Below are 25,886 nucleotides of genomic sequence, written 5' to 3'. Positions count from 1 at the left end.
ATAACGTCAGTCACGACGCGATCCTCCACAACCTCGAAGGCACCGGCTGCGGCACTAGGACCTACGCGTACGTCCGAAACTTTCTGACAGACCGCACGGCAACCGTCGGGATCTGTAACATCCGCAGCGAAAGCTTCCAACTTCCAAACAGAGGCACCCCGCAAGGGTCGGTCATCTCACCGCTACTCTTCAACGTGGCTATGATCAAGTTACCCAAACTCCTCGAGACCATACCAGATCTGCATCACGCGATGTACGCTGATGACATCACGCTCTGGACCAGAGCTGCGAACATTGGAAGGCAAGAAACCGCCCTACAAGAAGCCGTAAACACCATCGAAAGCTATCTCCAAAACTGTGGCCTCCGCTGCGCCCCCGAGAAATCTGAGCATCTCGTCCTGAAAGCAAGAACGAGAGGCAGGCCACCCAGCTACGAAGAGCCCGACCCCTGCGTCACCCTCAATGGGACGCCAATCCCGAAAGTCGATATGCTACGAATACTGGGACTCCTTATTCCTAAGGACGGATCCGGAGCGGCCAGCCTACCAAGACTACAACGCACCCTTTCGCAGCTCACGCACCTCGTCAAGAGGATCTCAAGCCAAAGAAGCGGCCTCAAGGAGCAAGACACGCTCAGAATAATACAAGCACTGCTCACCAGCCGCATCACATACGGTATGCCGTACCTGGCTTTAAAGAACGCAGAGATCGAAAAGATCAACATCATGATAAGGAAGGCAATCAAAGTCGCCCTGGGACTCCCCCCCATGGCTTCTACTACACGTCTCCTTAAGATGGGCGTCCACAACACGTGGCAAGAGCTCGCTGAAGCGCACAAAAACAGCCAACTGGAACGACTCAAGCTTACACCCACCGGGAGATCAGTACTCCGACACCTGAACTACAGTGAGACGTACGTCGCAGACACGGACAAGAAAGAACGAATTCCATCGGACGTTCGAGAGTCCCTCTGCATTGCACCCATCCCGCGCAACATGCATCCCATATACCACAAGAGTAGAAGGCAAGCTAGAGCCAACGCCATCAAACGAAGATTCAAGCAAGACCCAGACGCCCGCTACACCGACGCGGCCAAGTATCCGCATCGAAACGCATACGCTCTCAGCGTCTTAGACTCCCGAGGCCGCGAGTTAGCATCGGCAACCGTCAAGGCACGCAACCCGGAAACGGCGGAAGAAGCGGCAATCGCTCTCGCCACCACCACATGCACAGACGCAGCAGTCATTTTCACCGACTCTCAGGCCGCCTGTAGAAATTTCTCGAGGGGCCGCATCTCGGCTGATGCACTCAAGGTACTGCAACGACGTAGCACTCCGCTCCCGTACACCTGCGTAACGTGGGTACCCGGACACGAGGGGCTAGAGGGGAACGAAGCGGCCCACACCGCTGCCCGCGAGCACGTCAGCCGGGCTCCCCTCGCCCCACACGCCCTCCGACCCGCGGCAGAAGAGGTGGAAGCCGTACCCAACAACTATTCGGCGATATTGCAACACTACAGGCTCGAGCGCCGCGTGTACCCTCCACCGCACCCAAACCTCGGCAAAGAAGAAAGCGTGGTCCTCAGACGCCTACAAAGTAATACCTACACACACGGCACTATAATGCACCGCCTCTACCCGACATCCCACAGCTACCTCTGCCCACTATGCAACGTCCCCGACACCCTGGCACACTTGCTCTTGGAATGCCCGTGGCATGAAGACAGCGAAATGCAGCCGGAAATGGACGCTAACAGAGCACCACAAGCAAACGAAGACCACCTGTTTGAAACGTGGGAGGCCAAGCTCACCCTCGGGGACCTGGAAGACCAACGACAACTCGTCGCCAGGGCCAAGAGGGCAGCCAAAGCCAGAGGGTTCCTGGACTAAGGAACCTTCCCACCTCAGGGTGATACCGGGCCTCGCTCGGGACACTGTTTCAATAATAAACGTTTCTCTCTCTCTCTCTCTCCCCTACGGCGTGCCTCATAATCAGAACGTGGTTTTTCACTTGATACTACACAGTATAATTAAATCATATTCTGAGAGAGAAGAACTAGAATGAACACGAAGAAATAGCAAGCACAGCATTCATGCACTAGTTTTTGCGGCTGAGATCCAAATGCACCCACGTTAAACAACCAACAAAAAAGAACAAGAACACATAATGCTGCTTGTTGGTTGGTCATTCGGTTTGTACTTATTACTATGCAGAAGAACGCGCTGCGATGTGAGTAACAGCAGTACAAAAAAAAGAGTAAGTTGCAACTAAGTTCATTCAGAGCACATTGGTTCATTTCTATAGGGAAGGTGCCAGCGTGGAAAACACTTGTGAGCGCTAAAATCACACAGTGAGATGAAATTGAACAATGCCTGTTTATACTAGCCTTCAGCTGAAGAATTCTTGGTCAGTGCTGGTCAAGGTGACTGATATATCGCTGATACAAATATGTTGAAGAAGAACGGCTGATTGGGCGAGTTGCTGTGTCATGTTACTTAAAGAACAGTGCTACCGACAGAGGACAGACAACAAAGAGTGGACACACTCAGCGCCATGTGTGTCCACTCTCTTTTCTGTGTCCTGCGTTGGTAGCGCTGTTTTATAAGTAAAAAGATGCTATTTCGACTTTTAAAATGAGTTAAAATTACATTGTGGGGATTATTGTCATGAAATATTTGGTTAGGATGGACGCCAAAGTGCAGGATTATGGAATCATTTTGACCACTTGGGGTTCTACAACGTGCACCGAATGCACGGCATATAAGCGTTTTTGCCATGGTTGTCCCATCGGAATGCCGCAGCTGTGGCCGGGATTGAATCCGCAACCTCAAGTTCGACAGCGACGCGCCGTAGCGACTGAGAAACCAACCCATGACGGGTTGGTTTCTGTTTTTCTTGAAGTAACAGTATAGTCCGATTAAGTCACGTACCAAAGCATCTGTAAATCAATTACTCGGCTGAATGTAGGACGCATGGGGAGCTTTTGCTTCTAAATGAAGGAAAGGGATAGATAAATGTAGTTTTTGTTGAGGATTCAAGTTTTTAGGCATACTTGGTTGAGGAGTAAATGAAGATCGCTGCACTTGGGCATTTTCCAACCGTGATATCAATAATATTATTAATTGTTAATATTGTTATTCATATTGTTGTTATCGTTCCTGGCGACAAAAAATAAATTATTGATTCACCAATCAACTATTGAGCGTTCTTTCTAGCTGTGCTCCTCTACTGACTTCGCATATAGTTTCTCTCTGGTTACGGACATGCTCTTCAACTCTCAGTTATGTGTTACTGCTGTATTGTCGTTCATTATGTAGCTGTTTATCTAGCTATTTTTTTCATTAGAATTTTTTATGGCAAAGCTCTTACTCGTAGTTGTTTTGCACTTTTGCTTTTTTTTCTGTTCACTAGCACCCACTCCTCAGCGTTGTTCCTGGGCACAATAAATAAATGTTTGATTCATAGAGTGATCGATCGATTTGTTGATTATTATTGTTGCTGCTGTTGTTGTCGCTCTAGTACAGCATCGGGGTGTGCGCCAACGTTACAATAATCGTGAGGTCGACATTAGATCACGCCGGACCTAAAATAGGCACAAGGATGCAGAGCCGCAAAATCCGGAGCAAATACAATGTGCTGCAATTTGATGTCTGCTGATCCCACATGGGAATAGGATAGGTCTGAGTAGGTTGGTTTGCCAGTTCGCCACGTGCCTTCTCATTTGAATAATTTCGCGTTCATAGTACTAAATTAAGCGGCAATAACTGCCTCATGGACCTCAATTTACGCGAGCCGCTTAGAAAACAAAATTATAAAAAGAAATATACAAAAACTATCTTCAGCCATCGCTTATTTACTTCGAGAGAAAGTTAGCTTGAAGCTTTTTTTTTTGCTGCCATTGCCCGTGTCGTTGCTCCCACGCACGCTTTGTGTGTGCTGTGAAGGTTGCGGAATATTTTGACTGAATTCCACGATGATTATTTTGTGGCTATAGAAGATGTACCAGCTTTACCTTCAGCCGCCCATTAATTACACCAAGTTAGGCAGATAACTACATTATGGCGCATTCTTGCGCGCACTTGAAAATGTCCACTTCAAGCCGCTTGACCTCCGAATTAGTGTTATGTTTTGACAAACCAGGTTTAATAAAACTGTCATAAAAGAGCAATGTCTATATATATTGTAAGGAAGATGACGAACGTCGGGGCAGAGTCAGCAGCATCGGCAGCATCAAGCGCGCGGCAGAAGCTCGAGCGACAGGACTGTGCTAGGTGCATCCTACGACCGGCTCTCGCTACGAACCCCAATAAATCTCCCTTATAATATATATATATATATATATTATCTCGCTATATATATATATATACTCGCCCGTGGTACTCGTCACAGAGAAAGACGGTTCCATCCGCTTCTGTGTTGATTTTCGACGTTTGAACATGATCACACTCAAGGAGGTCTACCCATTACCACGCATCGATGATGCTCTGGAGTGTTTGCAGGGAGCCGAGTTCTTTTCTTCGCTGGATTTGCGGTCAGGCTACTGGCACGTTCCGATGGCTGAGGCCGATCGGCCAAAAACTGCCTTTTTGACACCAGACGGCTTGCATGAATTCACTGTCATGCCTTTCGGACATTGCAACGCACCTGCTACGTTCGAAAGAATGATGGATAATGTTCCGCGTGGCCTCAAATGGAAAATCTGTCTTTGCTATTTTGACGACATTGTGGTGTTCGCCTCTGATTACAACACGCACCTGCTCCGCCTCCAGCACGTACTCACTTGCTTGACCAACGCCGGGTTGCAACTTAACCTGAAGAAATGTCGATTTGCTGTTCGTCAGGTCACAATTTTAGGCCATGTCGTGTCAAAGGAGGGCATTCGCCCGGATCCCGAAAAGCTACGTGCTGTTACTGCGTTCCCAAAACCTACCACTATCAAAGAGCTACGCAGTTTCATCAACCTGTGTTCTTACTTTCGGCGATTCGTTTGAAACTTTGCGTCCATTATTTCACCTCTCACGCAGCTCCTTGGTCGCTCTAGAGATCTCTCATCATGGTCTCCAACGTGTGACGACGCCTTCACAACCTTGCGCGGTCTTCTCATGACGCCAGCCATTCTTCGCCATTTTGACCCTCATGCGCCAACCGAACTTCATACTGATGCAACTGGTGTAGGCCTTGGTGTTGTGTTGGCACAACGTCAACCTGGCCACACAGAATACGTCGTCCCATACGCGAGTCGCACGTTAACCAAGGCGGAGACCAATTGCAGCGTAACAGAAAAGGAGTGTTTGGCCATTGTGTGGGCGCTTGGCAATTTTCGCCCATATTTATACGGCCGATCTTTTGACGTAGTGACCGACCACCACGCACTATGTTGGCTGTCGACGCTAAAAGACCCATCGGGCCGCCTTGCCGGCTGGGCATTACGAATTCAGAAATGTGACATCCGCGTGGTTTACCGTTCCGGGCGAAAGCACTCCGACGCTGACGCGCTATCCCGATCCGCGCTTCCCCCGAAGGCTTGTCACGACTCCTCCTGCGAGTGCACATTGTCATCTCTAGACTTTGACACTATCGCTGCTGCACAATGTAATGATCCCTGGACTGCATGTCTGTTCGACCTTCTCTCGGATACGTCGAAAGTTCCAGCGTCACAAACACTTCGGCGCCAAGTTTCTCATTTTGCGATTCGAGACCAGCTACTGTATCGACGCAACTATGCCCCGGAGGGACGCACATGGTTACTCGTCATTCCACGAACCTTGCGGTCAGAGATCTGCTCCTCGTTCCACGTCGACCCTCAGTGTGGCCACGCGGGAGTCTTCGAGACCTACGAAAGACTTCGCCACCGCTATTTCTGGCGGGGAATGTACAATTTGGTTCGCAACTTCGTCCACTCGTGTCATGAGTGCCAACGTCACAAAGCGCCACCGCACAACTCCGCCGGTGAACTCCAGCCTTTACAATGCCCATCCCGACCCTTTGATCGCGTGGGCATAGATCTCTACGGGCCACTTCCGTTGACTCCTACCGGCAACAGGTGGATCATCGTTGCGGTAGACCACTTAACACGTTATGCGGAGACTGCTGCTCTACCAAATACTACAGCGCAGGAGGTCGCCAATTTCATACTACGCCGTTTTCTCCTTCGTCATGGAGGTTCACGTGAACTTTTGAGCTACAGAGGCCGCACCTTCTTATCTGAAGTCATCGAACAACTGCTTGCTGCATGCGCTATTGTTCATCGTAAATGCACTGCCTATCACCCACAGACTAATGGTACCACGGAACGCTTCAACCGAACTCTTGGTGACATGCTCGCCATGTACGTCTCACCTGATCACTCTAATTGGGACCTAGTTCTTCCGTTTGTCACCTACGCCTACAACACCGCGACTCAGGCCACTACCGGATTCTCACCCTTTTACCTTCTTCACGGCCGTCATCCTTCGCACACAATCGACACCATTCTGCCCTACCGGCCGGACCTATCCGAATGCCTGCCGATCTCGGAAGCAGCCAGACACGCCGAAGAATGTCGCCAGCTGGCCCGCCAATTCAATTCAGACGACCAGAGCCGTCAAAAAGCCCTTCACGATGCCCAGAACTCGACTCCTACTTTTCTCCCGGGCGCCCTCGTCTTGTTGCTAGTGCACACCGCACGCCTGGGCTCGCTTCAAAACTGCTTCCGAAGTACGACGGGCCATACCGCGTTCTCGAGAGAACATCACGCGTTAATTACCTGGTTGAGCCGCTCACGCCGCCGTCCAACATGCGATGTCGGAACCGCGAAGTCGTTCACGTTCAGCGTCTCAAGCCGTATTACCTTTCTATCGTCCTTCCGGACAACTAAGTCGCCAGGATGGCTCCTTTATTTCCGCTGGGCCCTTGTAAGGAAGATGACGAACGTCGGCGCAGAGTCAGCCGCATCGGCAGCATCAAGCGCGCGGCAGCAGCTCGAGCGAGAGGACTGTGCTCGGTGCATCCTACGACCGGCTCTCGCTACGAACCCCAATAAATCTCCTTTATAATATATATATATATATATATATATATATATATATATATATAAGAATTCGTTACGATATTCGGTTGCTTAAACTGTGCATGAACTTCTTCAGAAAACTTAATTAGTTCACCAGTTGACGCAAAGCCAATCTATAGCTTAGTAGCATCCGTTTTCCGTACTCGCGGCAACGGTATATTAGTGTGGCGTTCGATCTCGCTGACTATTCCTTCACCAACTACAAATTCAGTAGAGATTTGCTTATTCTTTGTCATACCATGGTTAGCATATTTGAATCTTAAGCGCAAAAGTCAGCGTTTCCGTGAACGGACTGCAAACGAGAGCTCTCGCTATTACTAGGTGCTATAGTGCTTTTATAAACGTTATATTTCGTCACGTCATGGACGCAGCACAGCTGCATCCATAGTCCTTGGTATCTTTATTGGCGCTGGTCACACCGACGAGCACTGCATCCGCAGGTAATCCTATTGTATACACGGCCTAAATAGGTTCCTTCCTTTATAAATTCACTAAATTTGCATTAAATTTATCTAATAATTTCTAAAGTGCTTGTTTTTCTAACTTGTTGCTATTTACCTGCTCTTAGTGCTCATTTTCCAGACCCTGTCGTTGCACCAGTTTAACTGACGCAGTTACTGTTCGTGAAACAATGGGCGGTGCCAATTTATTGAGGCGAGCTTGTTTGATGCATGTTCTTGGTTAACCAGATGTAAAATTAAGTCATTACGATGTAAATCAAACGTAAGAAAGTGAGACATATGAAAGGGGACAGCAACACAACGCCCGGAAATCGAAGCACTATCGAAGGGTAAAGATAGGTGGTAGAAAAAAACCTGAAAATCCCTCGTGAGTCAGCGCTTCGACGTCAAAGCGTTCCTGAAGTTTATTCTAGGGAGCCTGCAATAGGCGATACGTTATCCGCACTTGTGACACGCGCTGATAAATGCGAAATACTCTTTTCCTCGTATCGACATCTGTATTTCCCGCTCGTGCGGCACGTGCAGGAATATAAGCATATATAAAGGCCTCGACGTTTTACATATATGCTCCTGGTTGTCTGAGTAGTACAAGAAACTACCTCTGCAAGTAAGTTTTCGCTTACGCAACTGATTAGGCTTTCATTACGTGAATTCCATGGCGGGTAAATCAAAGGTCGTTGTTGTTTAAATTAGCACAACTTTTCTATCAACTCCGTCCTTACTCTGTGGGGTTGTTACCTCAATATTTTCCCAAAATTTCTTGATCTAATCAATACAAAATATTATGTTAGTTTCTTCAGTGAATACATATGCTTGAAAATTGTGCAAATTCAGCATCGTTAGAGATTTTGTCACTTCGCATTAGGACATTTTTGTAAAGTGCGATCGCCTGGAAAAAGCATACTTCAGTCTGACAAAAAACTTGCACCCTCTGAGGCTTATTTTGTCCTACAGCAATAATAATTATCTACCTTGAGGGAGCATTTTTAACTGTGTCATTGCGGTATTTCCAAAACGCGAATGTCATATGCATGTCCGCGTGATTTAACGTTTCTGAGAGAAATATAGCGACCGCTCAGTGGTATATAAATCCAGCGTGTGGAAGTATAATGGCTGTTATTTTGGAGAAACAGATGAGCTTCGGTGATTGTAAAACGTTTTTAAGGTCTCAAGGAAATAGATAATAATTTGCATTTATTGTGCACAGCTATGCTTTTTTTGCCTTTTCTATTTGTCTATGCGGCAGAGAACAGTTTCGTCTCGGCCAATTCCAGAAGCTCTTCAGTGTAAAATTGACAAAGAAGCAAATAAAAATAGGACAGATAAGTATTTATGTGCTTTCTGCTTTCCACAAAAAAGAAAGAAAGAGAAGGAAAAGAACAGCCTGCTGTATCATATCAAAATTATGGTGTGTGACCCGAGGTGAACTTATACAGAATGGTTTGTAGATCAGCAAAACGCATGTCCTGTATGCAAAATTTTGGCTTTACTACTATAGTATCAAGTATCTTTATCGGTACATATGCATATAGGCTCTTTTCCCTAGACATTTGTCGTACATCTCCGGTTGCCTGTCTGTTTCTTTTATCCGTAGTAAAAATGACGCATCTCAAGCTTCTGTCATTCATGGCGTTGGTTGCTCTTGGGTGTAAGTATGCCTCACGTACTATACAAATGTCATTTTGATGACAGCCGTGAGCTTCCTAACTTGCATGTCTTCTAAAGCTTTCTAGAGGCGTCAAAATATTCAAGGCTTTGCAGCTCGGTACTCCACATACTCCTATCGCATCCACATACGCTTATCGCTTTACTTTGTTTAAATATCATTTCCCATTTATGCGGCAAATATAATTAATCCGTTTAAGTGTGGAAAATAGTAGCGTCCATCATTTCAAACTCTGAAATCCATCTCTAAGTGTACACGTAGGGGCATTGCCGAGGCAGATATTGAAAAGCAGGCTATTAACAGTTAAATGCCTAAATTAAACTTATTTCATTTTTAATTTATAATCACCTCGAGAACCCGAAGGAATTACATAAGAGTAGCTAAGTTCCAGGAGAAAGTAATAACCTCAAGTACATGGTAAAAATTATGGCAAATGACAAACATAAAGCAAACAGTGTCAGGCACTTATTAATCTACGTAATACGTAAATGGTTTTTTCGCAAGATTGTTTGATAACAGATAGCAAAGAGGAAACACAAAAAGCATAAAAAGTATAGGAAACAACGAAAATGTATAGTATTATAATACTTCAACTGGAACGATCACTAGCGAGGTACACGTCTTAGCTACATGCGTATTTATATCCAACACGTTTTATAAAGTATGTTCCATTGTTTGAGTTAACTCGTACATAAACCACGGCTACTAAAATCCAACTGCATCGCTGAAAATTCCAGTTTCTTCTGGCGTACTACCCCTATACAATTTTTTCGGACTCTTTCGTGAATCTTGCCTGTATGATTGCATTCATACATTCATACATATATACGTACGTGAGTACGCACATACATACATACATACATACATATACATACATACATACATACATACATTCATACATACATACATACATACATACATACATACATACATACATACATACATACATACATACATACATACATACATACATACATACATACATACATACTTGCATACACACACACACACACACACGCATAAATACTGTTGTGACAGTGCGCGAAGCCAGTCTAGTAGATAGAGAGCGGTGCGGCGAAGAAAACATCGAGAGCAAGACGCCGACGACGAAGAAGCCACGCGCGTGATATCTGACGCGCCGTCAAAACAAAATACTAAAAAAGAAAGCGACCATTAAGGGCCGTACACGATGGTTGACGTAGGAGAAAAGGAAGGACGAAGAAGAGATGTGGGAGAGACCCTAGAACGGCGTGGTGGTGTTCGGGCGTAAGCGAGCGCCGAAGAAGTCAGTGTCCGCCGGGAGCGGGAGTAAGCCGTCGGGCCATGGGCCCGAGCCTCCTGACTCCTACCGGCAGAACCTGGTCTGCCTAGTCTCCGGAGCTAGGACAAGGTCTCACCGCGGGCTCGAGCTTCCAGATTATTACAGGCAGAACCTGGACTGCCTAACCTCCTGAGTCAGCAGAAGGTCCCTTCTCGTGACAACCTGGAGTTCGCTCAAGGAGCGACCAGTGCCTTCCTTCGATGACGGCTCGGCATTCTTCACCGACGCGACCATGTGCCCAAACTGTTGGTGAGACGCACCCCACTCTCATGCTACTGTGCTTGTGTAGTCGGACACACCTAACAACTGTAGCATTAGAACTGCGATGACTTTAATTTGTGAGACCCCGCAGGGGCGTCTGCGTCAGCAGGCGTTTGGTGTGTTGCGACACCACGGACCCGAGCACATGAGGGTTGGACTTTCCCACGCTTAACCGTGCGTGGCTTAGCCGTGTTCGGGGAAAAGGGGATCCTGGAGGGTGAGCCGATGCCGGGTGTTTGGACCTTTATGGCCCCCCGGCGGAGGCAACGCACCTCTTTGGCCTCCGCTTCACGTAGACGGCACTCCCGGACTTACCCACCCGGGGGAAATCGGTAGTTGCCTTTTTCAGTCCCTCTCTCTCTCTCTCTCTCTCTCTCTCTCTCATTTTCATCTTTTTCTCCCGCCCTTTTATCTTTCCTGTCTTTTTTTCACTTCTTTTACTTCCGAATTTCCTGGCAGCAAGGGTTCACCTGGTGCAATATATATCCAGTCTCGGGTATAAATATATTGGGTTATAGCGCCGATGCATGGCTGGCGTCTGCAGGTATTCTTCCAAGCTAGTGGCGTCCCCAGGTTGGGCTCGGTGGTGGGTGGCCACCATCACCGCCGAACTTACGAAGGCTTGCATGGCAAACGCTTCCCCCCCCCCCTCCAAGATCGCCCTTTTAATAAAGGGTGCACCGAAGCACCTTTCCAGTTCTTTCTGAAACAAAACCAAGAGACCTATCCAAAGTACCATGTCCTTCATAGTGAATGCAACACAACTGTAAGGAAACTGCCACCATTAATAGTATCAAAATTCCTAGCAAACACAATTGGACCTGGCTACAAAGCCTCAAAGATGGCAAGCGGAGACCTTCTCCTCGAGCTGACGAAGAAAAATCAACTCGAAAAGCCAACTGAACTCACCAGTATTGGTGATACTAACGTGACAATCTCTCCACACCTCTCGCTCAACACAAGTAGGGGAGTAATATTGGAAGAAGATTTCCTGAACCTCAGCGACGAAGAACTCCTTGAAGGATTCCAAGAGCAAAATGTAATTAAGGTACAACGAATTACACTCCGGCGAAATGACCAACAGATCCCCACAAAACATGTGATACTCACATTTGGTACCAGTACTGTTCCCCCTTCACTCGACGCAGGGTACTTGAAAATCAACGTCCGACCATACATTCCGAACCCGAGGCGGTGCTTCAAGTGCCAGAGGTTCAGACATGCATCACAATCATACAGAGGAAAAGAAACATGCGCGAAGTGTAGTGCCAATGACCATCTCTCTGACAACCGCAATGCTCCTGCACAATGTGCCAATCCGCCTTTTTTCATTTTCCTGTGCTGCCCTCTGCCGCGCGCCGCTGGAAACGTTTTGGTAGGGGGCTGGGGCTTTCGCCGGTTGATTTGTGAACCTGCGCCCGTGTTAAGTGCGCATCGGTTGTGCGTTTCGTGGATTGCGAATAATTATTAATGGCTTCTGGGGGGCAGCATGTCGTTCCTGGAAGCCATGTAGCACTCACCAACTATATACATGTAGGGTGAGCAGGCCTGAGTGTGCTGTTTTGTTTACAGTGCGGCCGATAAAGGCACGCTGAGTTCCCGCTGCACACATTCTTTAGACATTTCGCATAAATAAGATGTTTTCGAGTGCGCAGCCTTCCGCGTCGGATTTAGCAAAGCGATGCACTTGTTTACATCGGCATCTACAGCCACAGATCGTTGTTAGCGTCAAAAAATGGGGGAAAGGTGCATGTATGAAAAGGCGCTGATATGAAAGAATGTCGAAACGTACAATAAAACGCACATATCTGCTCATATGAGCCGCGTTGTTCCATCGTGAGCCGAGTCAGTATGAGCGGCTGAGCCACTTAAACAATGGCGGCTGTGATCCAGTTACAAATATTGGGCTGTTAATTTATTACTGGTTCTCGCTTTTCTTTAACTTCGCGATAGTTAGTTTGCGCGTGTCATAAAGCATTATTAGAGCAAACTGTGCTCGCATAAGCACTCATTTAAAGGCCGTGTTGTTCCCCTGCAAAAACGCGGATGCCATCGCTGATACCGTTGGTATATAACTGAGCGAAGCGGCTGTTTATGCTGCTGTACCGAATGTACCGTCTCTTGTTTCGGGTTTGAAGCAGAGATAACGAGTACATTTCATGAACTAAGAAATGTGTCAGCATGCCAACACGTAAAAACCCACCCATCTACGTTGCGAATACGACCGGCAGCCTACGGGAACGGTGACGTACAGATGTTGGCACAGGCGTTGGGCACAGCGCTGTCTCCCCGCTTGCAGCTTATTGTGTATGCGGCCATCGACGCGAAGAGTAGTTTATTTCAAATCGCTAAAGCTAGAACTAGACTATAAAAGCAGTTTCCTTCATCCTAACTTGCTTACAGGTCCGCCGGTAGCGGGCGCGAACTCGACGGCGCCAGGCCTGACCTCCGCTGAACAGGATCAACATTGGCTCAAACTTATGTGCACGGATTGAGAGGGTCGAATCTTGTGCATTTCAACTTCGTAGGCATGTTTTGACTAACTTTGAACGCGATTATTTATATATACTAACGAAGCCATTGCGGCTATGGCGTTATCGGTTCGACGGCCGATCGCGCGGGGTTCGGTCGAATGATGGTCGGCACGCTGATTTTATCGGTGCCGTCGACAAGAAAGCCCGTCGCAGTACGACAACTCGCGCTCGTCGGTTATGTCTTGTAGGCCTGGTATGATAAAATGGTCTCAGCGACACAGTGCTGAATGGTCGCCCTATCGTAGGCGTGCGCGTCTTGTTGGTCTCGTATCGACCCAGTGTTACCGCGCCTTGAACGAGTACGTGAAGTCGGGCACACGCTGCCACTACCAGCAAGCGAGGACCGACGCTGCAAGAAGTCTTCGTCAGCAACGTGTTTTTAAGTGTCGTCCAAGTATAACGCAGGGGTTTATCGATAAATTTGCTATCACAGCCATCAATGCAAGGCGGCAACTACGTGGTTCCCTGTGCAGTCTGGACGAAGCCCTCACCGCTTTCCGTTAAAAGTGGAGTTGCAGTCTTACGCTACGCACGTTTTCGGTACCGCACCGACGTCGAGCTACCAGTGAAGTTTCAACGAGGTACACACCACGAGTTTGCACTTGCAGTAGCGCGCGTGCGAGCGCATTTTTTTTTTCGGGGGACGTTTCCTCGAGACGGGGCCGCACGGCCGCGCGCGCAACCCTTTCAAAACGTTTCGCGACTAATCCGCCAGGGCATGGCGCATGCGCCGTAGCGCCGTGAAAAAGGCGGATTGCAAGGGAGACCATCCAGCTGACTCACAGAGCTGCCCTTGCTGAAAAAAAGAAAAAGATATAATTTCAATCACTGTCAAAGAGAAAATTTCATTCTATGAAGCGAGGAAAAGGCTGGGGCACCTACCTCAACTTAGCTATGCCAGTGCGGCGCGGCAGGGGGCAGCGCCACAACGGCCTCCGGCTCCAGAACGGCCCACAATGAGTGTGGTCGTGGCGGAGCCACCAGCCCCCTCGGCGGATGCAGCCACCGCTGCTCCGCCATCCAAGAAGGGCCCCTCAACCTCTGGGTTGCTGGCCTTAAAGGGCTCGTCTTCCGAGGCGAAGCCTTTAAGACGAACGCACCGCTCGCATGAGCGGATGTCGAGCACCCCGCAAGAGGCGATGCACGTGACTACTAGTCAAACGGCACCACCAGCGCCCAAGGAGCGTCCATAATCTCTTGACCACTCCAAAAAAACACCGCATATCCACGGGGTGAATGATGATGAGTGGGCGAAGCTCCGGAGGGAATCATCGGTAAACCGTGAATCATCCGTGTAATTCGCCCAGTCTCGCCGCACTAAATCGAACGATTGACTTCCACCAATGACACGCGCCATATGTGACGGCATTCCTATTTTATAACAGCGCCCTTCATTATAATTGCACCATCTCCCGCTTAAGGGGACGCTAGCACAAACGCGTTACAAACGTGCAGTACTCTAAGGGGAAGAGGCCACAGCGTCTTACGCAGCCGTTTACACATGCCGGAACGTGCACCGCGTTTGCCGACGCCATCAGCGTTTATGAATACGGGGGTAAGGCGGAGAGGCCACAGCGTCTTACACCAGCTTCTTACACGGGCCGTAACGCGCTAGCACAAACGCGTTAGAAACGCGCAGTCTTTCGTTAATGTTGGGTATTTATTGCCATCGTGGTGCGTCTGTCCATGTGCGCTTCGTGGCGTAGTGGTTAGCGCCACGCGTTCAGAAGCGAAGAGTCCCTGGTTTGATTCCGCTACGGACACAACTTTCGGAAATGTTTTTTTTCTCATAAATGTAGACGTGGCTACCTACTACTACTACTACTACTACTACAGAGGAGGGACAGACCCACACACTAAGGAGCTTCGCCCCTAAAAACAGAAACCCCGCATCACGGGGCCTGAAAAGGGCTCTGTAAGTTAACTCTCGCATATTAAGCACACAGCACAAACCTCTTCTGCAATATGGCCACACAAACATTGCAGTGGAATGTTAGAGGACTTCTACACAATCTAGATGATGTCAAAGAACTTATCCATACACTAAGTCCAAAAGTGCTGTGTGTTCAAGAAACACACCTCAAACACACGCAAAGAAATTTCCTACGAAAATATGCTATTTTTCGTAAAGACCGCGATGACACTTCCGTGTCATCGTGATAAACGCCCAAAGTAAACGCCCAGTAGAGCACTTGCGTACTCTTGACAAACAAGAGAGGCATAACGCCTGCCCCAAGTATTGAAATCAAAGGAGATGCGCTCTCTGTGAGCAGTGAGCACAAGTTTTTAGGAATCATTTTAGATTCTAAATTCACATTTATTCCCCATCTTAAGCATTTGAGGGCAAAAAGCTTGAAGACAGTGAACCTTTTAAAACTTCTGTCGCGCACAACATGGGGCAGTGACCGAAAGTGCTTTCTTAACTTGTACAACAGTCTTGTCCGCTCACGCCTTGATTACGGGTCTATAATTTATAATTCAGCAACGCCAAGTGCATTAAAAATCCTAGACCCCTACCACCATCTGGGTATCCGCCTCGCGACTGGTGCTTTCATGACAAGTCATATCCAGAGCCTCTACATAGAATTGAGTCAGTGGTCGTTTTATCTACAGCGGCCATACAGCAGTTTTACATATTTTCTGAAAGTACAAGCGAACATTGAACATCCTTCTTATTCAACAATAAAGGATGTGACCGCTGCCACACTCTTCCGTAACCGACCTGCAGCGAGAAAGCCGTTCTCTTTGCGTGTAAGAAACGTCAGTGAGGAAATGGGTGTTCCAGTTCTTGAACAATGTCCTATGGCTCCAGCGAAACTGTTACCGCCGTGGCAGTGGCAACTCATACATTGCGATACATCGTTTATAGAGGTCACTAAACACGCGCCAGAAGCACACATTCAAATGCATTTCTTAGAACTCTAGACCAAGTACTCGTGTACAGAGTTTTACACAGATGCTTCCAAGTCACATACAGGGGTGTCTTATGCAGCCGTCGGCCCATCCTTCGCGGAATCCGGTGTACTCCACCCGGAAACGAGTATCTTTACCGCTGAGGTCCATGCAGTATTGTCGGTTGTTCATCATATAAGAGAATCAAAACTTCAAAAAGCAATTGTATTTACAGACTCCCTAAGCGTCGTGAAAGCCGTGATGTCACTCGGCAAACACAAAAATCTTGTACTCACTGAGCTCTATTCCACTCTATGCAGAGCGTATATATCAAATCAACATGTCATTATATGCCGGGTGCCTGGCCATAGAGGCATCGAAGGCAATGTGATAGCAGACCATTTGGCCACATCAACTACATCACAAGCTATTAACCCTGCCACTGCTATTCCCTCCACAGATCTTAAGCGTTTTTTGCGAAGGAAACTGCGAGGCCACTGGCAGCGCCTGTGGGACGCTGAAACAAATAATAAGCTTCACTTGATAAAGCCACAGATAGGTTTCTGGCCCTCCACAACGAAAACACGGCGAACTGATGTCCTATTCTGTCGACTTAGAATAGGACATACATATGGCACCCACAGTTTTTTGCTGACTGGCGATGAACCACCAACCTCTGGTAGATGTGGTCAGAAGCTGACCGTCCTCCATGTCCTCCTTGAGTGTCGGGAAGCCGAAAGGAGAGAAGGAAACATTTCCCTGTAGCATACCACTATTATATCCCTCTTCATCCCATGATGTTTATTGGTAAACAACCGCTTTTTAATGCCAAAACGCATGCTCAGATTCTTGAACAATGTTGCGCTACATGTTATTAGCCCAATAAGTTCGTAGCGCATCCTCTCTCCAGAGCATGCTGCTGTGGTAGTTTATTTTTATAGCACGTGCCTTCAGGCCCTTGTGTTTCAAGGGCTCTTTTTAGGCACTTGTGCTTCTGACAAATTCTTGCATCTGTTATATTTTGTAAATCGTGTCATTCTTCCTCAATGCATTCTTCATTTTCATAGTACACCTCATTGGTCACTGCCATGATTTTAGTACATGTATATTTTACGCACTCTACAGCGATTATTTTTAGGCCCCTTTACAGCCACGCCTCCTCTACTTCTCAGAATTGCATGGCGCTCTTTGGCCATAACTGGCCCTTGCGCCAATAAATACAATACATCATCATGATTTAATTTGTGAGAACTGTCTTTGTTAAAAGCAGTGTAGAGTGCTCTTTATTTTTTATCGTTTTTTATGTGTGTAATGTATATGCTTTCTTTATGTAAATATACATTCTTTTTCACTTCCGAGATCAAACGCTCTCACCCTTCATTTGAATAGAAAACATGGAAAGCGATATTACTTTAAGTCACTTTCCATAAACGAACCGTGACAAACACATACATACACAGATACATATCTACATACATACATACATACATACATACATACATACATACATAAATACATACATACATACATACATACATACATAAATACATACATACATACATACATACATACATACATACATACGTAAATGAACACGGCGAAGCGTTTGCTTAGCCCCTATCTGAATATAACACCAATACATGAAAATATTATCGCAAATGCATCTCGGCATTAGCTGAAAAGAATGTCGTGGACAAACCTTATGTATTTGGCAACAATGAGTTTGCAGAAGTACGAAGTGGCTATAGCAGTTGTTATGTAAAGAACATTCAAGAAAAACTGTGTTACCCTAGATAATGATAAGATTGATCCAATATAACAAAGTCCATAAGTGTTTGTACTAATATGAATGCATTGTGGTTGAAAGCTAACTTTTTATTATTTTTTACCTCTTTTCGAACTGCATCACCGAAGATGGCGCCACATTGTAAGTAGTGTTTCTTTGCTTTTGTGCATTGCTTTTTCTTCTAAGCAGTGTTTATCGTACAATATGATCGTCCTATTACTTGACTGTGAATGTAAGCATGCGCCGGAGAAGGGCCATGTCTAGGTCCCTGTTATCTTATCGTGATTTCAAGCAAATGAGAACGCAGAAAAGTACCTGCAGTAGCGTTGTTCACAGAAATTACCTCGATCTACATTTCTGTGCGATAAAGTGATTTATCTCAGGGAAAGCGATAATTCGGTAGCCCGACACCGAGTGTAGAAAAAGAAACTTGCTGTGCACTTCAGCAACATTGTAATTTGCACACAGCTGAGCATTGGGAACAAGCAAGGCTCAATAGTCAGTGGCCCCTCCATAGTTCTAATCATTAGTTTAAGAAAGAGAAAGGGTGGTATATTTGTGTTTAAATTTGTTTCATATTGTTACGGAGAGATTCTATATGCAATGGATGTAATTACAGGGCAAGGCGCACAATGCTGTGAGCAATAGTTAGGCTAGCACGTGCACACCAGATAGGCACACCATCGTCGTCCGAGCACCGACCACAGGATCGCCGCTCGTGACATTACCCGCTGGCGTCAGAAGCACCGTCCCGGTGTAATTAGGGATCGGGCCGAGAGCGTTACGGTTTAAGGCGCGAGACATGGACTATATCACTCGCGATTGTTGCAGAGGCTGACTTAGGATTTAGGCGGAGCGATCTCATAGGTAACGTGAGTGACTTTGCGTATGACGCGGTAAGGACCAGCATAAAGTGAGTGGCGTTTTTCGCATAGCCCACCACGACGTGACGGCAACCACATCAAGACGAGCGGTCGATCGTTGTCGTCGTCATCGTCCAAGCGCTGACCATAAGGATCGCCGCTCGTGACAATATTAACTATAACCATTGTTTCTTGAAGACGGTGACCTGATATAAGAAATCGCTGGAATAACCGTCGGGCGTTGCGCCTAACAGCGGGGTTAACTGGCGGTTATTCCCTGGCAGAAGCAGATTATTTTTCGTTGTACTAAACAGTCGGGCCCTTATTCAAAATACCGAACTTTCTAAGTACCATGCACGTTTGGCCATCGCCTCTTGAATCACCTCATTATCGCGGCTATAGTAATCATCACCTCAACGCGCCTGTATGCTGGCCAGTTGGTAAGCATTCCAATCTAAGGAAAGTTTCGCAGTTAGGGCAGAACTTAATCATTTTTTCCTCCGCAGGAATGGTCCGGACAGTTACAGAAATGAAGACGAAGCTCTCGACGTTGGTGAGCGAATATTTTGAACGAGGTCTTGTAATTGTATTGCATTTGCAGCAGAAGCCGTTATAGTCAGCTACGAGCAATTGTTTTTCCAAATCCTGACGGCAGTGACGGCTCTCTCGAATTAACAGAAATGAATATGGGGCTCGCATTGCTTTCGTGCGATGCGAGCACCGGAACCAATTGCGGCAGCCGGAATTACGTCATGGTCATCATGTTTTGGAGGTCGACTATGCAGTGTTCGCTGCCCTATTTAGCACGTGATTGAAATGAAAAACTAGGTGCTAACTCGTGTAACAAAAAATGCATTCAATTACTACAAGCTTTCTTTGGAAACCAACGAAGACCTACTATGCGCCTTATACGCTTTTATTGCTTCGCATTTCTGCAATTGTTTTAAGTGAGATTTAAAATTTATTTCGGAGGTTTGTCATGCCGAAACCACGATCTAATTATGAGGCACGCCGTAGTGGGGGACTCTGGACTAATTTCGGCCACCTGCAGTTCGTAAACATGCCCTCAATCCCCGGTACACTAATGTTATTGCATTTCGTGCACATCGAAATGCCAACGCAGCCGAGATTTGATCTCTCAACCTCGTGCTGAGCAGTGTAACGCTAAAGCGGCTAAGTGACCAGGCGGGTCTTCTGTGAAGTGTGTAACGTCAAGTGAAATATTACTTATGAATTCTCTCCACGTGCAATGTTTCATGTCAACTATATATAAGTTGATGATAATGGCCACGTTAACGGGATTAGAAAATTCAAAGCCACTTATCTTGAATTTAGGTAATGTACAATGTATACGTTAGGGTTGTTAAATAAAAGCGGGGCAGCACTTGGCTCTATTCAACCCCGATAACAGACGGGCGTTAGAAATAAATATTCACAATAGATCAATTACATCTTGTCAGTCAGGTAAGTGAGAATTCTATGCAATAGAACCCACCTCTCAATAACAATTTTGTGCATTACAAAAGGCGTTCAGTGCAGGAGAGATACGAGTAGTCACGAAGGCAGTACATATTTAAAGAATAGAAGCACACTTGAATATCATCGAAAGTCTGTACGAAGATTCCTCATCACTCTTACCTGTTCATAAGAAAAGCTGTACAATACCACACAAGAAAAGAAAAAAATACACATACCACCAAGGAGGCCGAATATCTACAATTTCAATTACTACATGTTTGGAAGAAGCATTTAAACTGTTTCACTTGGAACTACTAGTTACCATGCTGAACTTGAAAATCTCGGCTACCAGCGCCTCGAGAATCCCATCTGTCGGTTCAGAAACAAAGAGGGTGGCTTGCGAAAAGTTGTTCAGGCCTTAATTTAACAAACACTCGAGAAGGTTCGAGAATTTATATGTATAAGTTTGAGGAAAACTTTAGCAGCCAAGGAAGATAAAATAAAAATTTGGTTTTGGTTGTCAGCATCTATAGAACCTGTTCATGATTACACTTATCAATACTGATTAGCAAAAAGGATACGTGGACGCCGAGGACTAAATGTCCAGATGAATAAAACTGAGTTGGAGCGCACATTGCTTGCACCACTGGCTCACGTAGAACTTTTATTAGGTGGACCAGACTATCTTGCTGTTCAGCTCCCTCCCTGCCCTCCCCCTTCTATAAAAGCAGACTTCATTTCAAGCTTTCTAAAATACAACTCCGACGTGAATGTCTCGGGCGTTATTAATGCAAAATGTCTTTCTTGACCAGACCTTACTGAAAATTTTATCCGAGATGTGACGCAGCTTACTGAAAAAACAATACCCTAGCTTGGTGGTAGGTGGAGGCTTCTTTGTCTATCTCCTCCCTGAATATCCTAAAAACCAGTTACACCCGTGCTTTAGGTTACCCATTCCAACGATGAAAATAGGAACCCGTGGCCATGACGACCACCACATTACTTCCTATTTCATATTATGTTAGAGGAGCTAGTCTTTGCGCTGAATTTACGCCCCTTAAGCTGGCGAAAAGCCTCAACCCCCTGGACACACACCTATGGCAGTTACTCGCAAGTCATGACAGCTAGCTTGCAGCTATACTTGAGAAGAAAACCGTCAAATGGTCGCATTTTAACAGTGGTAACTCATGGGGTGCGTGATCATTGACTGAGGAAGAATTTGGTGCAAAAGAACCTAAACATCCCGTAATGAACAATGGAACATAAAATAGCCGGAACGTTAAGAGACTGTAAACCAGGGGTATAAATTAGTGTAGAAACGTTATTTTTTGTAGTAGAATGAGATAAAGAAAGGTAGTAGGTTGTCAACGAATGGCCTAGAGCATTTATGTAGTGATCCATTAAGCAAACATAACAGCCGCCAATGGAAGGGAAGAGGAGTTGATGATTTCTGAGATTTACATGGTGTGATCAAATTAGGAAATATGCGGACGAAGAGGACGAAATGTCCAGATGAATAAAACTGGGTTGGACCAAACATGGCATGCACCACTGACTCACGCAGACATTTTTCATAGGCGGACCTGACTATCTTACAGTTCAGCTCCCTCCGCCCCCCCCCCCCCCTCCTCCTTCTATTAAAGCAGACTTTCTTTCAAGATTTCTAAAGGACAACTCCAATGTGAACCTACTTTACCTAATGGTGATGAACGAACCAATATTGTCTCATCGCTTCCGCTGTTTTCAGTTAAGGAATGTGCCGTAGCACCTAACTTCGGGAAAAGCACGTGGTGAAACAGTGTAAAACACACTTAAAAAGTATGCGCATAGGACTCCAGCACGCATCCTGTCTATGTGTGTCCTCTGCCTTTACTTTATCCCGCTGCTTAAGATCATGCAACTATGTTCCATTTCGCCAGCTCAAATGTCAGTTACGTAGAAGGCTATGAACGTTCATATTGATACGAGGTCATTATGAATTACGAATCATAATACTACGAAAGATTTACTTGGTATTGTGCACCAGTTTTAGTAGAATATGCCCCCTATATCTTTCTGCATGGCACATTTTCAAGTCTTGTTATTGCAAATTCGTAATTCCAGGTGAACTACTCGAAGCGGCGGACATTACTTAGACAACAATTTGTAGTGGTTTCTTTGCTGATAATTGAATGTTGACTACTAAAGATAAACATGACTGACTTGATGTCACATTGCGAATTTTAGAAATGACAACACATACTCTTTTAAAGAACTCAGGGCCAATACTCGCAAAGCGTCCTTTCACTAAAAGTGTTCGTAAGAACAAACTCCAGCCTATTCTGATGCTGAATATATTATTAGCGAAAGTGGCCAGCCCAAGGCAGATAGCACTTGCGAAGAAACAGCTTTATGAATTCATTCCCAGGTCCGCTTCGCTGAAAACTTGACGATTAAACCAATTTTACGATATGGGTTCCCAAGATCTGTAAAAAAATGGTTGCTTAGCAGTTAATTTCCACCCAAGAAGCACGTAGGGGGATTTCCATAGCAGATATTGATTGTGGATACTTGGAAATGGTACTTGTTCGTGCACGTTTTCAAAATATATAGGGCATCGCAGCTAACCAGCTTGATTTCTGCAGTAGCTGCTCATCTCATTACACTTATAATGCAAAAATATATCTCTAACTGTTAATCACCTAATATACTATTTAAGTTTTTATGAGAATAATTTTCACTTCATCCAGTAAGTTCCCTGATGAACTTGAATTGCGCTACTCCATAGGTGATTTTCAAATTTCAAGTGTACAAACATATTTTGAATTCCCTCGCACAGGAGATGATTCTGCACGGAGATCCGGAAAAGCTCTCGAGACACTCGGCCGAATTTTGCAAGAAGGAGCTGCGAATCCCCACAGCGATGATGTAAACGCCGCTGTCGCTGCTTTGGAGGTAGTCAGTGGAGAGAAAAACCAGCGGAGAGAAGACAGCGAGTATTTCTTAAAGAAGATCAAGAAAGCTTTGGGTACCGTCGCAAAAGCCGTTGTAGTGCACAAGATTGCGGGTACCATCGGCTGAAATATCTGTACCTTTCCATGGTCGACGCGTGCATGCCCAGTAGATGTTTAGGGATTCTTCAAGCCTCAATAAAACAGCTGCAAGTGAGCGTCTTTACTGCCTCTATATGTGTTCTTTCCATCGGTGTTCTTTTCTTCGGCGATTCAGCGCTCTTCTATGCCTTCAAATGTATACCTTTCTTTTATTGCGACGGCAATTATATGGACACTCCAAGCAGATTTCTGCCATCGCCATAATCGTCGCTGTTGCTGTGAACGAACGCCGAGAGCGAACGCATGGCGGTGAACAAACGCGACGCATCCGTCGCGCGAAAGGCCGTGGGGGATGAAAGCGAGGGAGGAGGGGCGCCCTTGTGCTCCGGAACCAACTGCTCATTTAGCGACTCGGCGCAAGTGGATGTGGCGATTCAATCTCGCGCGCGCGAGGAGGAAAGTGGGAAGGTAGCGCGGGAGGGAGGGGGTGCGGCTTCGTACCTTGCAATTATGCGCCATATAACGACAGCAAAACACCAAGAAACAGTCTACCAAAACGAAGACGCTGTTTCGACAGATTTCACTTCGTGGAAGTGGCTTTAGTTCTTTGTTTTCTCTCTCAAGTACGCGTTTTTTTGTAGATAATGAATCCACCGCTATTGATTTTCCTAATAAGGAATTGGTATCATCCACTGTATAATAAAAAAGAACGATCAACTGCGCAGCGTTCCTGTTCCACAAGGCTTCTTTGTTTGATTTCCTCATTTTATAGCCAAAGAAATAATTCAGCACATTGGCGACGTCTATTTCGCATCCAGTAAGAGCTGCACAAAGGCGTGAATAAAGAATGTGGAAAAACGCCCCACTGAAAGAAGGCGTTATATTTTTAGCCAATTGAACACTGAAGCCCGTATTGCCAAACATTTTTCATCTACAATCAGATAGGATGTGATGCGATAACAATGGGTGAAAGTGGCTCATGTTTAGTTTTTTGATAACCATCTGAAACGAGATTTCAGTTTGGTTAAATTGATAAGAGGTAAGTAGTCTATACTACTGAAGCAAGGTTGGCAAATCTGGAGGGCGGCGAATTGTAGATTTTCAAGTTAGCAGCCTTTTCACAGCACGTAAGCAGAGGATGCCTGCAGCTGGTGTTTAGGGAACATGAAGTGACTCCCCGCACATCACCTGCGAGATTTTTTTCGCCATGCCGCTGGTTATGGTTGGGGCCGCTTAATCTCGGAGGTTAAGCTGAGGAGCTCTGCGTTCTCGGTGATGCGTCACTTGTGGTAAGTGGTAGTGTAGGCGTAATGTTTTTGTTGTTTCAGCATAAAAAAGGTGTACTTCTGCTTGTTTTGTGCAATTGCATTTCCAACATGAAATTTCACACAGAAGCCGTTATAGATCTACGCTATCAGAAACGGTATCTTCCGAAATCCACAATTTCGTTACAGCGTGTACAAATGTTTACGCAAGAACTTCGCGACACGTAATATTGTCAGCTTTATGAAAGAGAGAACGCGAGCGGCTAGCAAGTATCCTTGTGCGGTACCGCGCGGAGATGCAAAAATAAAAGGAGGGAGTGGTGCTGTTGCTTCTACTGCATGCATCGCTTCTTTAAAGTTTCCTTTTCCTTCTGGTTTGATACTGTACGTGAGCGGAAAAGAACGAAAGGGTCTGGTAGGGCAATCATGCTTTCATCATACTTTCCTTTTACTCTTACTGCTTCCAAAACTGCGATAGATACAGTGCATTCATAATAAATTTGAATGAAATCGTTTACGTTGACGTGCATAAGAATATAAAGATTATGGGAAAAGAAATATTTTGGGACGGTGGTGCAAGCAGATGAAGGAGCGGTGTCCTCCTCTCCCTCTGTTTTCGCATCTCGTCGCGGCGCCGAGCATCGTGCCTGACGAGGCTGTTTGCCAGCCAGTGGCCCATTGCCTTTCATAACGATGACGATAGTTGTACATGATACACAATGTCCTGTAACTAAAATGAAATATAAAGGAAGGTGTATTTGCTTAAATTCATTTTAACTAATGCTTGAAGTTTTATTACGAAATTGGGTGAGGGGGCGGGGGGGATGGAGAATCTATGGCCGCAAACAGAAATTAACATTTTCAAAACAGCCTATTATGTTCCAGTGCTGCCCCGGCATACGCAACACGTCCAGCCCTAGACGGTATATAGCTTCTTCGAAGCACGCATAGGGGGCGCGTGTAGTTTTTGCCAGCGCACATGCGTCCAGTTGTATAACATGTTTCGATTATTGGATTACTTCGAACAAAATGTAGGGTGGTCAAGACGAAAGAAAGGAACTACAGTGGTGTAGTGGCGCGTTAATATCAGAGCTTCTAAAGGCGCATAATTTTAGCACACGTGTACAGGGACTGAAGGAGAGAAGCAGATAGCCTCGTGGACAGCAATCGCTGAGGGGGAAGGCGCCCTCAGCTACTGTGTAAGTGCATGCACATTCGTGGCCTCCAAGATTGTGTTGATGTGATCTCGGAACCCACGGCGGATAGCAGTAGGAGGAGCTGCCTCAGAAGTAGGGGGAT

General features: G+C 46.1%; 1 long non-coding RNA gene across 2 annotated transcripts; it reads left to right on the top strand.

The window, feature by feature from the left end:
- The first annotated feature begins 8,068 nt into the window (after window positions 1-8,068).
- LOC125943131 (uncharacterized) lies at window positions 8,069-23,446 on the top strand. Of its 2 annotated transcripts, XR_007465580.1 has the most exons (4): window positions 8,069-8,116; window positions 9,104-9,157; window positions 19,339-19,385; window positions 23,109-23,446. It is a non-coding gene; the product is annotated as an uncharacterized LOC125943131 (long non-coding RNA). The 2 variants fall into 2 exon arrangements; XR_007465581.1 differs by lacking the exons at window positions 8,069-8,116; window positions 9,104-9,157 and adding an exon at window positions 18,093-18,110.
- The last annotated feature ends 2,440 nt before the right edge of the window (window positions 23,447-25,886 follow it).

Source organism: Dermacentor silvarum, chromosome 2 (assembly GCF_013339745.2).
Source record: "Dermacentor silvarum isolate Dsil-2018 chromosome 2, BIME_Dsil_1.4, whole genome shotgun sequence".
In the NCBI taxonomy this organism is placed as follows: domain Eukaryota; kingdom Metazoa; phylum Arthropoda; class Arachnida; order Ixodida; family Ixodidae; genus Dermacentor; species Dermacentor silvarum.
This window is presented reverse-complemented; position numbering and strand designations above follow the sequence as displayed.